The sequence below is a fragment of the Pseudophryne corroboree genome, chromosome 4 (genome assembly GCF_028390025.1).
Source record: "Pseudophryne corroboree isolate aPseCor3 chromosome 4, aPseCor3.hap2, whole genome shotgun sequence".
Taxonomy (NCBI): domain Eukaryota; kingdom Metazoa; phylum Chordata; class Amphibia; order Anura; family Myobatrachidae; genus Pseudophryne; species Pseudophryne corroboree.
Genome location: NC_086447.1, coordinates 308,456,963 through 308,469,861, shown reverse-complemented (window position 1 = coordinate 308,469,861; position 12,899 = coordinate 308,456,963). Strand labels below are relative to the sequence as shown.

The window sequence follows — 12,899 nt, the reverse complement described above, 5'->3', positions numbered from 1 at the left end:
TGATTCTAAGCAGACCCGATACAATATGTTTGGTAAGGCAAAGAAGCAATGGGCCACCAGAGGGCCAGCTTCCAAACCAGAATCAGCCTGATGGTGTGGGCCTCCGCCTGGGGGACCCCAGGGTAGGGGGCCGACTTCTTCAGTTTGCACACATATGGCAGCAGTCGACAACAGATGATTGGGTGCAAGAAGCGGTATCTCTGGGTTATGTTTTCCCTTTCAAGAAGCAGACTCCTCGAAGGTTCTTCTGCACCGGTCCTTCTCGAATAGAGGCGAAGGCCAGAGCCCTGCAAGAAGCAGTTCAGAAATTGCTTTAGTCAGGAGAAATTATTCCAGTACCCCCTGCACAATGGGGACAGGGTTTTGACTCCAACCTGTTTTTGGTTCAGAAACCAAATGGGTCGTTTCGGCCCATTCTCAATCTCAAAATGTTAAACATACATTTGGGTATCACGGTTCCACATGGAGACGTTACGCTCCATAGTTTTGGCCATGGAACCAGGGGATTACATGGTATCTCTGGATATACAGGATGCTTACCTGCATGTTCCTATAGCATTGTCTCATCAGTGTTAACTCAGGTTTGCCATCCTCCAGCAACAGTTTCAGTTCCAGCCCTTACCCTTTGGGTTAGCCACAGCCCTCAGAGTATTTACCAAGGTTATGGTGGTTATGGCAGCTTATCTCCGCAAGCAGGTGATAAGAATTTTTCCATACCTCGACGATCTTTTAATCCTGGCACAATCCCAGGAATTGCTCTTGAGCCATCTCCAACAGACAATAACTTGTCTACAGAAGCACGGATGGCTCATAAATTGGGCAAAGTCATATCTGATTCTGTCACAACGGATGATTCACTTGGGGGCTGTATTGGATTCAAGTCTGCAGAAAATATGTTTACCTCGGAGCAAGTTATCCAAGGTGCAGTTAATAGCTCAGGAGTTGTTACACAGTCAAACAATATCAATTGACACAGCAATGCATGTGATGGGTTTGATGGTGTCAGTATGCACAATTCCACTCAAGACCTCTGCAGCATCTGATTCTGGACAGATGGAATGGAATACATCATACAATAAAGAAGCAGACGATTGCACTTCCAGTAAAGGTAAAAAGGTCATTAACCTGGTGGCTGCAGACATCCCATCTAGACAAGGGGAGACCCTTTTGGATATCAGATTGGGAGATCCTGACAACGGATGCCAGTCTTCAGGGCTGGGGAGCAGTGTCCGTAAAATTATGGTTCCAAGGACAGTGGACCACAGAGGAAAGTTGCCTGCCAATAAACCTGTTGGAACTTCAGGCCATATGCATGGCACTGATTCAGGTAAAGGACACTCTGCAAGGAAAACCAGTCCAGATCCGCTCGGACATTGCAACGGCAGTAGCGTACCTCAACCATCATGGAGGAACTCGCAGCCAAAAAGCAATGAAGGAGGTAAGTCACATATTAAGGTGGGCAGAACTCCATCTTCCAGCCTTGTCCGCAGTGTTCGTTCCGGGAGTCCTAAACTGGGAAGCGGACTTTCTCAGTCAACACACCATTCAAGCAAGCGAATGGGCTCTACACCCGTAGGTTTTTCAGACTCTAGTATACATATGGGGGTTGCCAGAGAGAGAACTCGTGGCATCCCGTCTGAACAACAAAGTACCCACAATCGGGTCAAGAACAAGGGATCCCGGACCGATCTTTGTGGACGCCTTGTCGGTAAAATGGGACTTTCATCTGGCTTATCTGTTTCCTCCGATCAACCTGTTACCCAGGGTGCTGAGGAAAATAAAGCAAGCAAAGGGTGCCGTGATTCTAATAGCTCTGGCTTGGCCCGGAAGGCATTGGTACACAGATCTGCAGAGAATGTCGATGGATGCTCCAATGCTGCTCCCTCAACATCCAGATCTACTGTTGCAGGGTCCTTGTTATCACAGGCATCTGGATCGAGTGTCTTTGATGGCGTGGCTGTTGAAACCTCTATCCTGAAGTCAAGAGGATTTTCACAACAGGTAATTCAAACTATGCTCAGAGCACGAAAACCCTCAGCTCGCATTTATCACCGAATATGGCAAGCCTATATTCATTGGTGCAGTGAAAGAAGTATGGACCCAAAATCTTTCCAAGTTTCCAGGGTCTTAGATTTCTTTCAGGCAGGAATGGATAAGGGTTTGAAGGTGGCTTCCTTGAGAGTGCAAGTATCAGCATTGACTGTATGGTTTCAAAAGAAAATTGCCAATTTACAGGATGTGCGTAATTTTTTCACAGGGAATGCTGCACATTCAACCGCCTTTTGCTCCTCCTGCAGTACCTTGGGATTTAAGTCTGGTTCTCAAAGCCCTTCAAGGTGCTCTGTTTGAACCACTTAATAAAGTGGTCTTAAATGGTTGACAGCTAAAGTTCTCTTTCTACTGACTATGGCATCAGCTAGAAGAGTATCAGATTTAGGAGCGCTGTCATGTAAATCTCCTTTTCTGATTTTTTATCCAGATAAAGCAGTTCTCAGAACTAGGTCTGGTTATCTTCCTAAGGTTGTATCTAAATTTCACCTTAACGAAGAAATTGTAGTCCCAGCTTTCCAGGTATCGGGACTTTCTGCGGGAGAAGCGTCGCTGGACGTAGTCCGTGCATTAAGAATCTACGTGGATCGTACCAGTGCCATCAGAAAGACAGATTCTCTCTTCATTCTCTATGGATTTCACAAGAGGGGATGGCCTGCTACTAAACAGACGCTAGCAAGATGGCTTCGAATTACAATTTCAGAAGCATATTCTCGAGCTGATCTTCCTGTTCTGGCTAATGTCTCTGCTCACTCTACGCGTAAGGTAGGTCCTTCATGGGCAGCACAACATAGTGCTTCAGCAGAACAGATATGTAAGGCAGCCACATGGTCTTCCATTAACACATTCATTAGACATTATGCCTTGGATACTTTTGCCTCTCATGTTGCTGAATTCTGGCGTAAGGTTCTCCTGTCTAATGAGGAGCGTCCCCACCACTAAAAATTGCTTTGGGAAATCCCATTGTTATCCTGTTGACCCTGCCGGAGAAATATACGTTATGGTAAGAACTTACCATTGATAACAATATTTCTCCTAAGTCCACAGGGATCCCAACCTGATGCACCTGATTTGAGGATCTTTATACTTGCACACCCTTCCATGCAAGAGGGAAGAGTTTAGTATGTGTGTTGTTCTCTCCTGAATAGGGTTCTACATAATGCTCCTGCCTAAATGCTTTGGAATCCAACTGATTTGCCTGACACAGTGGGTGGGGATATATGGACGGGCCCGTTGCATTCTGGGAGGAGTGAAAGCTTTTGATCGTTTGGTGCCAATCTGCTGTCGCTCCATCATATCCCATTGTTCTCCTGTGGACATAGGAGAAATACCGTTATCAACGGTAAGTTCTTACCGTAACATATATTTTATTGTTTTTTTGTAATGTTTGTTTCGGTCAATTTGGATACACAAATTTTAGATATTAAAGGTTAGGTTTAATTTTTTGTTTAGAATTTATTTTCTTGTCTTGAACAGTGCACCAAAAAATGTCTTCTTTTCTCTCCCTTTGTTATCCAAGAAGACTACCATCGGCTACTCCACCGCTCAGGAAGTCTTATACAGGGTCCTCAATCGACTTTTTGGTCCCCACTGCCACTTCCAGGTCGATCCAGAGATTTCACCATGCAGGTTAGAGGTGGTAGAGGCAGAGGTTGACCGCAAGCCGCTGCCCATTGCCAGGAATCCAAGCCTGTAGACAAGCTGATGGCATAACGGGCTCCTTTCCCACCTGGGGTCTCCCATGGTGGATACTCGTCTATGGAATTTTCAGGACACATGGTTCCAGACGTCCAGCAATGTGTGTGTGTTTGCAATCTCATAGCCAGAGGCTACAAGATTTTGCTCTTTCTTCCCCAGCTTTGGGGGGTTTTTTTTACCATCAATCTGCCGATGCCGGCAGACATGAAGCTAGTTCTTCAGGTGGCTCAGTACGGCCTATCCTAAATTTAAAGTTGTTGAACCGGTACATTCTATTGATTCAAGATGGAATCGCTACACTCAGTGATTGTGGGCCTGATGCCGAAGGAGTTTATGGTATCTTTGGACATAAAAGATGCATAGCTGCACATCCCAATCTGGGAACCACATCAAGTTTTCTGCGGTCTACAATACAGCAGGATTATTATCAGTTTCGAGCATTGCCGTTTGGTCTATCCTCGGCACCCCCGGTATTCACCAAGGTCATGACAAGTTTGGTAACTGCTCTTATCCAATTAGTAATGTAATCCAGGTGCATGAAAGGAAGGGGTTATTCTGGACAAGAAACATTGGTATCCTCCAGCACACTAGATCAGCAACCCAGGATATGATAACTACATGGTGGTAAAAATTTCAGAGATCTCTGTTGCACACATTTGCAAAGGTATGGGAAGCCCCCAGGCCACTTCAAGGTGTCTCTGAGTACTTGGGGTATCTAACATTAAGTCAGGGACGTGACACCCTTGCCGGTTTGTGTGGACAAATATGAAGCGTATAATCCCAGCCATCAGGACCTTCATCCAGAGGAACGGGCTCTTCACCCGGATGTGTTTCAAGTGCTCATCCAACGCTGGAGGTGTCCCCAGGTAGTCCTCATGGCTTCCCGGATGAGCCATTAGTTTACCCAGTACATGTCCAGAACACAGGTTATGGAGGGGGAGGTAGTGGATGATTTAACGGTGCCCCGGCCCTACAACCTGGTTTATCTGTTTCCTCCTTTTCCACTCCTTCCCTGCATGCTCAAACTGAACAAGCTGGAGTCTGCCATGGTCATCTTGGTGGCACCAGACTGGCCTCAGCAGGCCTGGTTTTCTGATGTACACATGCTTCTCACAGCCAATCCATGGACACTGCCTCTCTGTCTAGACTTCTTACAGCAGGGCCCATTTGTGTACCCCAACTTAGCACAACTGCATTTAACAGGGTGCCTGTTGAGGCCACCATCTTTAGGAGGAAAGCCATTCTAGAGTCCATTATAACCACCATGCTCTGTGCCCAGAAACTTCTCATGGCTGCTCACTACCATCACATCTGGCGATCTTAGGTGTCTGTGTAAGGGTCGGAGATTCCTGATGGCATCCTTCTGTCTGGTCTGTTGCGTTTTCTTCAGGCAGGGCTGGATGCGGGACTTCGCTTAGGGTCTCTTTAAAGTCCAGGTTTCTGCATTATCTATTTTCTTCCAGCACCGTTTGCCACTTCTGCCTGAGATTCAGACTTTCCTCCAGGGGGGTGCTCCGAATTCAGCCAACATGTCTTCCACCCATTGCTCCCTGGGATCTGACATTGAATCTGACTTTTTTCCAGTCATCCTCCTTTGAGCCGTTGGAGGAGATGGACCTCAAATTCCTGTCCTGGAAAACGGCCCTCTACTTGGCCTTGGATAGTCTCTGAATTGGGTGCTCTGTCATGTCCACTGCTATATGTAATCTTTCATGTGGGATGTGCTGAGATCCAGATGCATTCGGCCATCCTACCTAAAGTGTTGTCCGCCTTCCACATTACTCAACCAATTTATGGTTCTGGCATTGACTAAGGACTCTGGAGCGCCTTCTACCTTGGATGTCGTTTGGGCTCTTTGTATTTACATAGCCTGGACAGTGTCTTTGCGCAAGTCCAATGCAGTTTTCTGTATGATGCGGTTCGGAATGGTTGGCCAGCTTTTAAGCAGCCATTGGCTCAGTGGATCCTGCTGGCCACCTGTCAGGCTTATTTAAGCAACACTCAGCCACCTGTATCTGTTTTAGCACATTCCACCCATTCTGTGGGTATGTCCTGGGCTGCACGTTATGGTGTTTCTATGATGCAGCTGCTGTGCGTCTACTTGGCCCATGGCACATACCTTTGTTAAGGTTTACAGGTATGACACATTTGCAGCTTGCGTGTCTAGCTTTGGCCGTCTTGTTTTGCAGGTGCCTCAGAGCTCTCCCACCCGTGGGGTAACTTTTGGATGTCCCCTGGAGGATGAAAGAGGAAATAGGATTTTGGTACTCAACGATAAATCCGTTTCTCTGATTCCACAGTGGGACACTGGATGCCCTCCACATCGCTGCTTCAGCTGCCTAGTTGTGTGGTGGTGTTTTTTTTTATTTTTATTCTTGTGTGTTTTCTCCTCTGTTTTTCTTCTGTTTTCATCTCCTCTCGGCTCATTTCTAAACTGAAGGGCTGATGGAGCATAGAAGTGGCAGAGTAATCGAACTTCATAAGTTGTTAAAGTGCCAGCTCCCATGTGCCACCTGTCTAAACCCCAACGTGTTAAGTCTCCAGTGTCCCCTGTAGAGTCCGAGAAACCGATTTATCGGTGAGTACCAAAATCCTATTTTTGCATATTGTTAGCTATTAAAAAGATAAAAGAATCTGCTTTATCACATGTATTGGAATTAGCAGAATAACTTACTACATCTCCAGCTACTCCTTCAGCTATTCTTGTAGTCACTCAGTCACAACTACTATAGCTTAGAGAATCTGTACATCTACAAACATGAATGGGGTACTTATGTGGGTGCCACATATAGTATTTTATTCAGGAGGGAGTTTGAAATCTGTTGTTCAATAAGATAATGGGAAGGATTGGGATTCTATAGGTAGACCTCATAGCTACAGTGGAAAATGCCAAGGTAAAGCAGAGGCAGTGTTTGTTCTCTCTAGTTCACTGAGTTTCCTCCTACCCCTATTTTTTTAGGTGCCAAGAAAGGGAGCCAAAGTGAAAGTAAGAACCATTTAACTTTTCTTCTTAACTGTTAATTTTTAGGGAGGTCACAATTCACAAAACCTTACACTTTATCTACATTAAGCAAATTGACATCTTGAGGTTAAGCATATAATCAATCATGGACAGCTCACAATTGCAACTCCAATGGGGAATGTAGCAAACCTCAAAATAAAGACTTTTTTGTTTAATTAATGTAATAAAAAAGTAATTAAATAAATAAGGATATAGTAATGCGAATTATGCAGCATACCAGACACACAATTCTCAAAGTGTGTTTCTCAAAAAGAGTACAACTAATAAAATGTCCAGGGATACAGGGGGTCAACAACATTGACAGCCTTCATTGCACCAGTCGCTCACAGCACTCTCAGCATATATATAACCCACATTTGTGAAAACCCATGGTTTTTTCGACCCCAAACTTTTTTTGGGTGCGGTATGGCACTCCATACTAGTTTATCTGCCCTTCTATAAATAAAGGAGGGCTTATTGGGAACTATTGTTTTCAAAATCTGATCTTAACCTAAGATGTGCCAATATTTTTGGATTATGTTTTCAATCTGTTTATATTGGCCATTGAATTTGCAAATAATTACTATAAACATACACCTGGCGCTGTCCGCGTGTCAGCAGCTTGTCCCGAGGATTCAGTCCCAATACCGCCAACAACAAACAATACAAAAAATGAGACTGCGCTTCTCACTTTGATCACACTTTTATCAAAAAAATCTAATTAAAAAACAATAAACAATACAATTTTATGATAGTGACCGGTATCTGTATTTTATTGTATTGTTTATTGTGTTTTTTTTTTTTATAAAAGTGTGATCAAAGTGAGAAGCGCAGTGTCATTTTTGTAAATTTAGAAATAAAGTGGAGAATGTTTTTTTTATTTGATTCTTTTTTTTTTTAGTGACATCTGTCATCTCTTTAATTGAAGGATTAGTACAGGTTGAGTATCCCATATCCAAATATTCCGAAATACGGACTTTTTTGAGTGAGATTGAGATAGTGAAACCTTTGTTTTTTGATGGCTCAATGTACACAAACTTTGTTTAATACACAAAGTTATTAAAAATATTGTATTAAATGACCTTCAGGCTGTGTGTATATGAAACATAAATGAATTGTGTGAATGTAGACACACTTTGTTTAATACACAAAGTTATAAAAAATATTGGCTAAAATTACCTTCAGGCTGTGTGTATAAGGTGTATATGTAACATAAATGCATTCTGTGCTTAGACTTAGGTCCCATCACCATGATATCTCATTATGGTATGCAATTATTCCAAAATACGGAAAAATCCCATATCCAAAATACCTCTGGTCCCAAGCATTTTGGATAAGGGAGACTCAACCTGTATATGTTACGGAATACCCTTTAGCCAGAAATCTTTTACTTGATGCTTAAAGGTTTCAATGTCTATAAGTTCCTTCTAATATGTTTTAGTTATTTTTTTGGAATATTTTGTAACATTATGTTATGGTTGCTGCTATTTGTTTTAATGTATGGAATTTTATGTCTATGGGTTTGTTACAAGTTTTTGTTTTAATGCTAATGTTGTGGATTGGAAATTCCAGGCCAAGGAAATGTAGTTTTCTCTTATGTCCTAGAGGATAGTGGGGTCCACATTAGTACCATGGGGTATAGACGGGTCCACTAGGAGCCTTGGGCACTTTAAGAAATCAATAGTGTGCACTGGCTCCTCCCTCTATGCCCCTCCTACCATACTTAGTCTAGAAAATGTGCCGGGAGGAGCCAGTCACGCTTGGGAAGCTCCTGAAGAGTTTTCTGCATTTATTTTCTTTTTTATTATTTTAAGGCAGCTCTGGCTGGCACGAGACTGCCTGCTTCGTGGAACCTCCCTAGGGTTAATGGTCCCGTTTCCCACTGACAGGACACTGAGCTTCTGAGGGTCCTATTCATAAGCCCCACCACGGCGATCGTACAGACCCGCAACACACCGCCACCCCTTTCAGAGCCAGAAGACTTAAGAGTGGTGAGTAGGTGGCTGACGTCCCGGTTAGCAGGTTGCCGGCTGTAATGGCATGAGGGTAGAGCGCTGCATGCTTGCTGCGCTCCAGCTTCAGGGGCACTGCAGTGACCGCTGTGAGGGGCGGCTGAAGCCATGCTTATTAGCCAAGACTGGCACTATTTACAGGGGTTCTAACCCACTGTAACCCTTTTAATTCAAGTTACCTCAGCCAATATAAAAGCAGGAAGGCCGCGTGCCATTAAGGTGGCGTGGCCTTCACTATGAGCGGATCCAGCGGCTCACCAGCGCCATTTCATTTCTGCAAGTTTACACAGGCAGCCTGACTGGACGGTGCAGCTCCACCACGCGGACTTCAAAAGCACCCAAGTGGTACCAGGGGGTCATAGCATAGGCGGGGGAGAAATAATTTGGTACACTTAGCACTAGAAAGGGTTTTTAGTTGGCAACCCAGCTAGGTCTATACCTTAGCTATAGCGGCACTGTGTGGCTGGCTCCATTTCTCTGTGTCTCCCTAGAAGGCCTCTGTGTAGGTTAACTATGCTTTTACCCTATTCCTCACATTGTGGGTGTGTTCTTTTGCTTTATCATGTCAAAGGACTGTGTATCATGTACAGCAGAGTGCTTTTCTCAATCGGGGGGATCATTACAGTGTACTCAGGATAGTACACATTCTCAGGCTACTGGATCTGAACCAGTATGGTTAGATTCATTAAAAGGGATGATTTCAAATATTTTAAATAAATGATCCCAAAATGAGAAGGAGATGCAATACTTAAGACAATCTGTAGATGACCTGATGAATAGAGATTCAGTGGTCGTTCCTGCATCTCAGACCCCTGCTGTTTGTTCACAAAAGCGTACTCTGGCCCAAATCATGCAGGCTGATACCGATGAGGATGTATCAGACCCAGAGGAGGGGGAGGTGGACTTGGTGAAGGGGGTGGGGTGGGGGGGAGGGTTGTGCAGCTTTAGCATAGGGAATACAGGCCCTGATTGAAACTATAAGAGAGGTTTTGCATATTCCTGACAAGGTGTCAGAGGACGAGGAGGAATACTTTTTTAATGTAAAAAAGAAATCCTTTGCTACTTTTACTGCTTCCAAGGAATTAAATTCCCTTTTTGAAGCAACTTGGGTTAATCCTGACAGGAAGTTTCAGATTCCAAAACGGTTGATTACATCCTTCCCGTTTCCTCAGTGAACAAGCCTCTTTCCGGTGAAATGGCCGTCTGTGTTTGTGGTGCTGTATGGTGCATAGTCCAGCCCACACTTCTCCTGGTATCGCATTTACCCATTTGGGTTTTTCATTTGTATGATATACTTTTTTCTCATCAGTATGAACTAGTTGTGAGATAGATATATACACTGCTCAAAAAAATAAAGGGAACACTAAAATAACACATCCTAGATCTGAATGAATGAAATATTCTTATTAAATACTTTGTTCTTTACATAGTTGAATGTGCTGACAACAAAATCACAGAAAAATTATCAATGGAAATCAAATTTATTAACCCATGGAGGTCTGGATTTGGAGTCCCCCTCAAAATTAAAGTGGAAAAACACACTACAGGCTGATCCAACTTTGATGTAATGTCCTTAAAACAAGTCAAAATGAGGCTCAGTAGTGTGTGTGGCCTCCACGTGCCTGTATGACCTCCCTACAACCCACACAAGTGGCTCAGGTAGTGTAGCTCATCCAGGATGGCCCATCAATGCGAGCTGTGGCAAGAAGGTTTGCTGTGTCTGTCAGCGTAGTGTCCAGAGCATGGAGGCGCTACCAGGAGACAGGCCAGTACATCAGGAGACGTGGAGGAGGCCGTAGGAGGGCAACAACCCAGCAGCAGGACCGCTACCTCCGCTTTTGTGCAAGGAGGAACAGGAGGAGCACTGCCAGAGCCCTGCAAAATATCCTCCAGCAAGCCACAAATGTGCATGTGCCTACTCAAACGATCAGAAACAGACTCCATGAGGGGGTGGTATGAGGACCCGACAACCACAGGTGGGGGTTGTGCTTACAGCCCAACACCGTGCAGGACATTTGGCATTTGCAGAGAACACCAAGATTGGCAAATTTGCCACTGGCGCCCTGTGCTCTTCACAGATGAAAGCAGGTTCTCACTGAGCACGTGACAGACATGACAGAGTCTGGAGACGCCAAGGAGAACGTTCTGCCTGCAACATCCTCCAGCATGACCGGTTTGCCAGTGGGTCAGTAATGGTATGGGGTGGCATTTCTTTGGGGGGCCGCACAGCCCTCCATGTGCTCACCAGAGGTAGCCTGACTGCCATTAGGTACCGAGATGAGATCCTCAGACCCCTTGTGAGACCATATGCTGGTGCGGTTGGCCCTGGGTTCCTCCTAATGCAAGACAATGCTAGACCTCATGTGTCTGGAGTGTGTCAGCAGTTCCTGCAAGACGAAGGAATTGATGCTATGGACTGGCCCGCCCGTTCCCCAGACCTGAATCCAATTGAGCACATCTGGGAAATCATGTCTCACTCCATCCACCAACGCCACGTTGCACCACGTACTGTCCAGGAGTTGGCGGATGCTTTAATCCAGGTCTTGGAAAAGATCCCTCAGGAGACCATCTGCCACCTCATCAGGAGCATGCCCAGGCATTGTAGGGAGGTCATACAGGCACGTGGAGGCCACACACACTACTGAGCCTCATTTTGACTTGTTTTAAAGACATTACATCAAAGTTGGATCAGCCTGTAGTGTGTTTTTCCACTTTAATTTTGAGTGTGACTCCAAATCCAGACCTCCATGGGTTAATAAATTTGGTTTCCATTGATAATTTTTGTGTGATTTTGTTGTCAGCACATTCAACTATGTAAAGAACAAAGTATTTAATAAGAATATTTCATTCATTCAGATCTAGGATGTGTTATTTTAGTGTTCCCTTTATTTTTTTGAGCAATGTATTTGTGAACTTAGGTTATTTTGGTCTGATCATTACTGTTACTCCACGGTTATAGGCAACCGTACTAAAGCTTAACTCTTGTAAAATCTGCTAGGTCGGCTACCCTAACTCACTGCTGTTAACAGGCGCTATATATACCATCACAGATACTCCTAACTTATCCATTTAGATTTATATCTGTATGATATACCTCTGTTCATCAGTATGAACTTTTTGTGAGATAGATATACATTGGTCAATTTAGGTTATTTTGGTCTGGTTATTATTTCTCAGTGAATGAATTAACAATTGCTTATATCGTTGTCACTGTTACTCGACGATTACAGTTAACTGTGCTTAAGCCTAATTGATAAAAAAAAAAAAATCTGTTATGTTGGTTATTCTAACTTACTGCTGTCAACAGATGTTATATATATCGTCACAGATACTTCCAAATTGTGTGTACTGTGCAAAGTAGCGGTTATCTCAACCTCATATATATCAATAGACAATCACACTTTATCTCAAGGTTTACAATACCTTAGAATTTTTTTATTTTTTTTCACCTTCTATGGGTCAAAGCCAGCCCGCCTCTCTCATCCACTGTCCGCTATAGTTATTATATGACACTGGACAGCAGAAGCTGAGGCCCTTAACACATACTTTTCTTATCTCAGATACTTATTTCAAGTACTCTCCCATCCAATGCCAGATATGCCTCTCTCTTCAATGCTTTAGTAACAGAGAACCTGTGCAACTACTTGGAAAGCAGAAGTACTTCTACTCTTGGTTTCGTCATTAACCACAGACCTTTTACTGCCATATTTCACTAGCCACGCCCAAACTTGTCTGATCTTGGAAGCTAAGCAGTGAAAAGCCGAATCGGTACCTAGATGGGAGACCTCTAGGGAATATTGGGCGCAGTAATTGGAAAGTTCCTGTTCAACACAAACAGCAGAAGTGTGGGAGCAGCCTTTGACTCATACCACTCCTTTCACATATTAGTCCTAGCCCTTATTCTTCTGTTCTCCAACATAACATACAGATACTCTATTCTCACCAGGAGATATTTCATAGAAGGCGACACTTAATTCATTATTCTAATTATTCAGTATCGCCTTCCTTTTTCACCATCTGGATATCGACGGATATTCCAGTTTTATTATTTTCACCTCAAGCTCATGATAGAGTATTCTGATACTCTTTTAGTCTGCATTTGTACTTTAGTTCACAAGTCTTAATGCAGAGGTGTTATT

At 43.9% G+C, this 12,899-nt stretch overlaps 1 pseudogene; it reads left to right on the top strand.

Moving 5' to 3' along the window:
• Positions 1 to 12,454: 12,454 nt before the first annotated feature.
• On the top strand, positions 12,455 to 12,573 carry LOC134912950 (5S ribosomal RNA; annotated as a pseudogene).
• Positions 12,574 to 12,899: the final 326 nt, after the last annotated feature.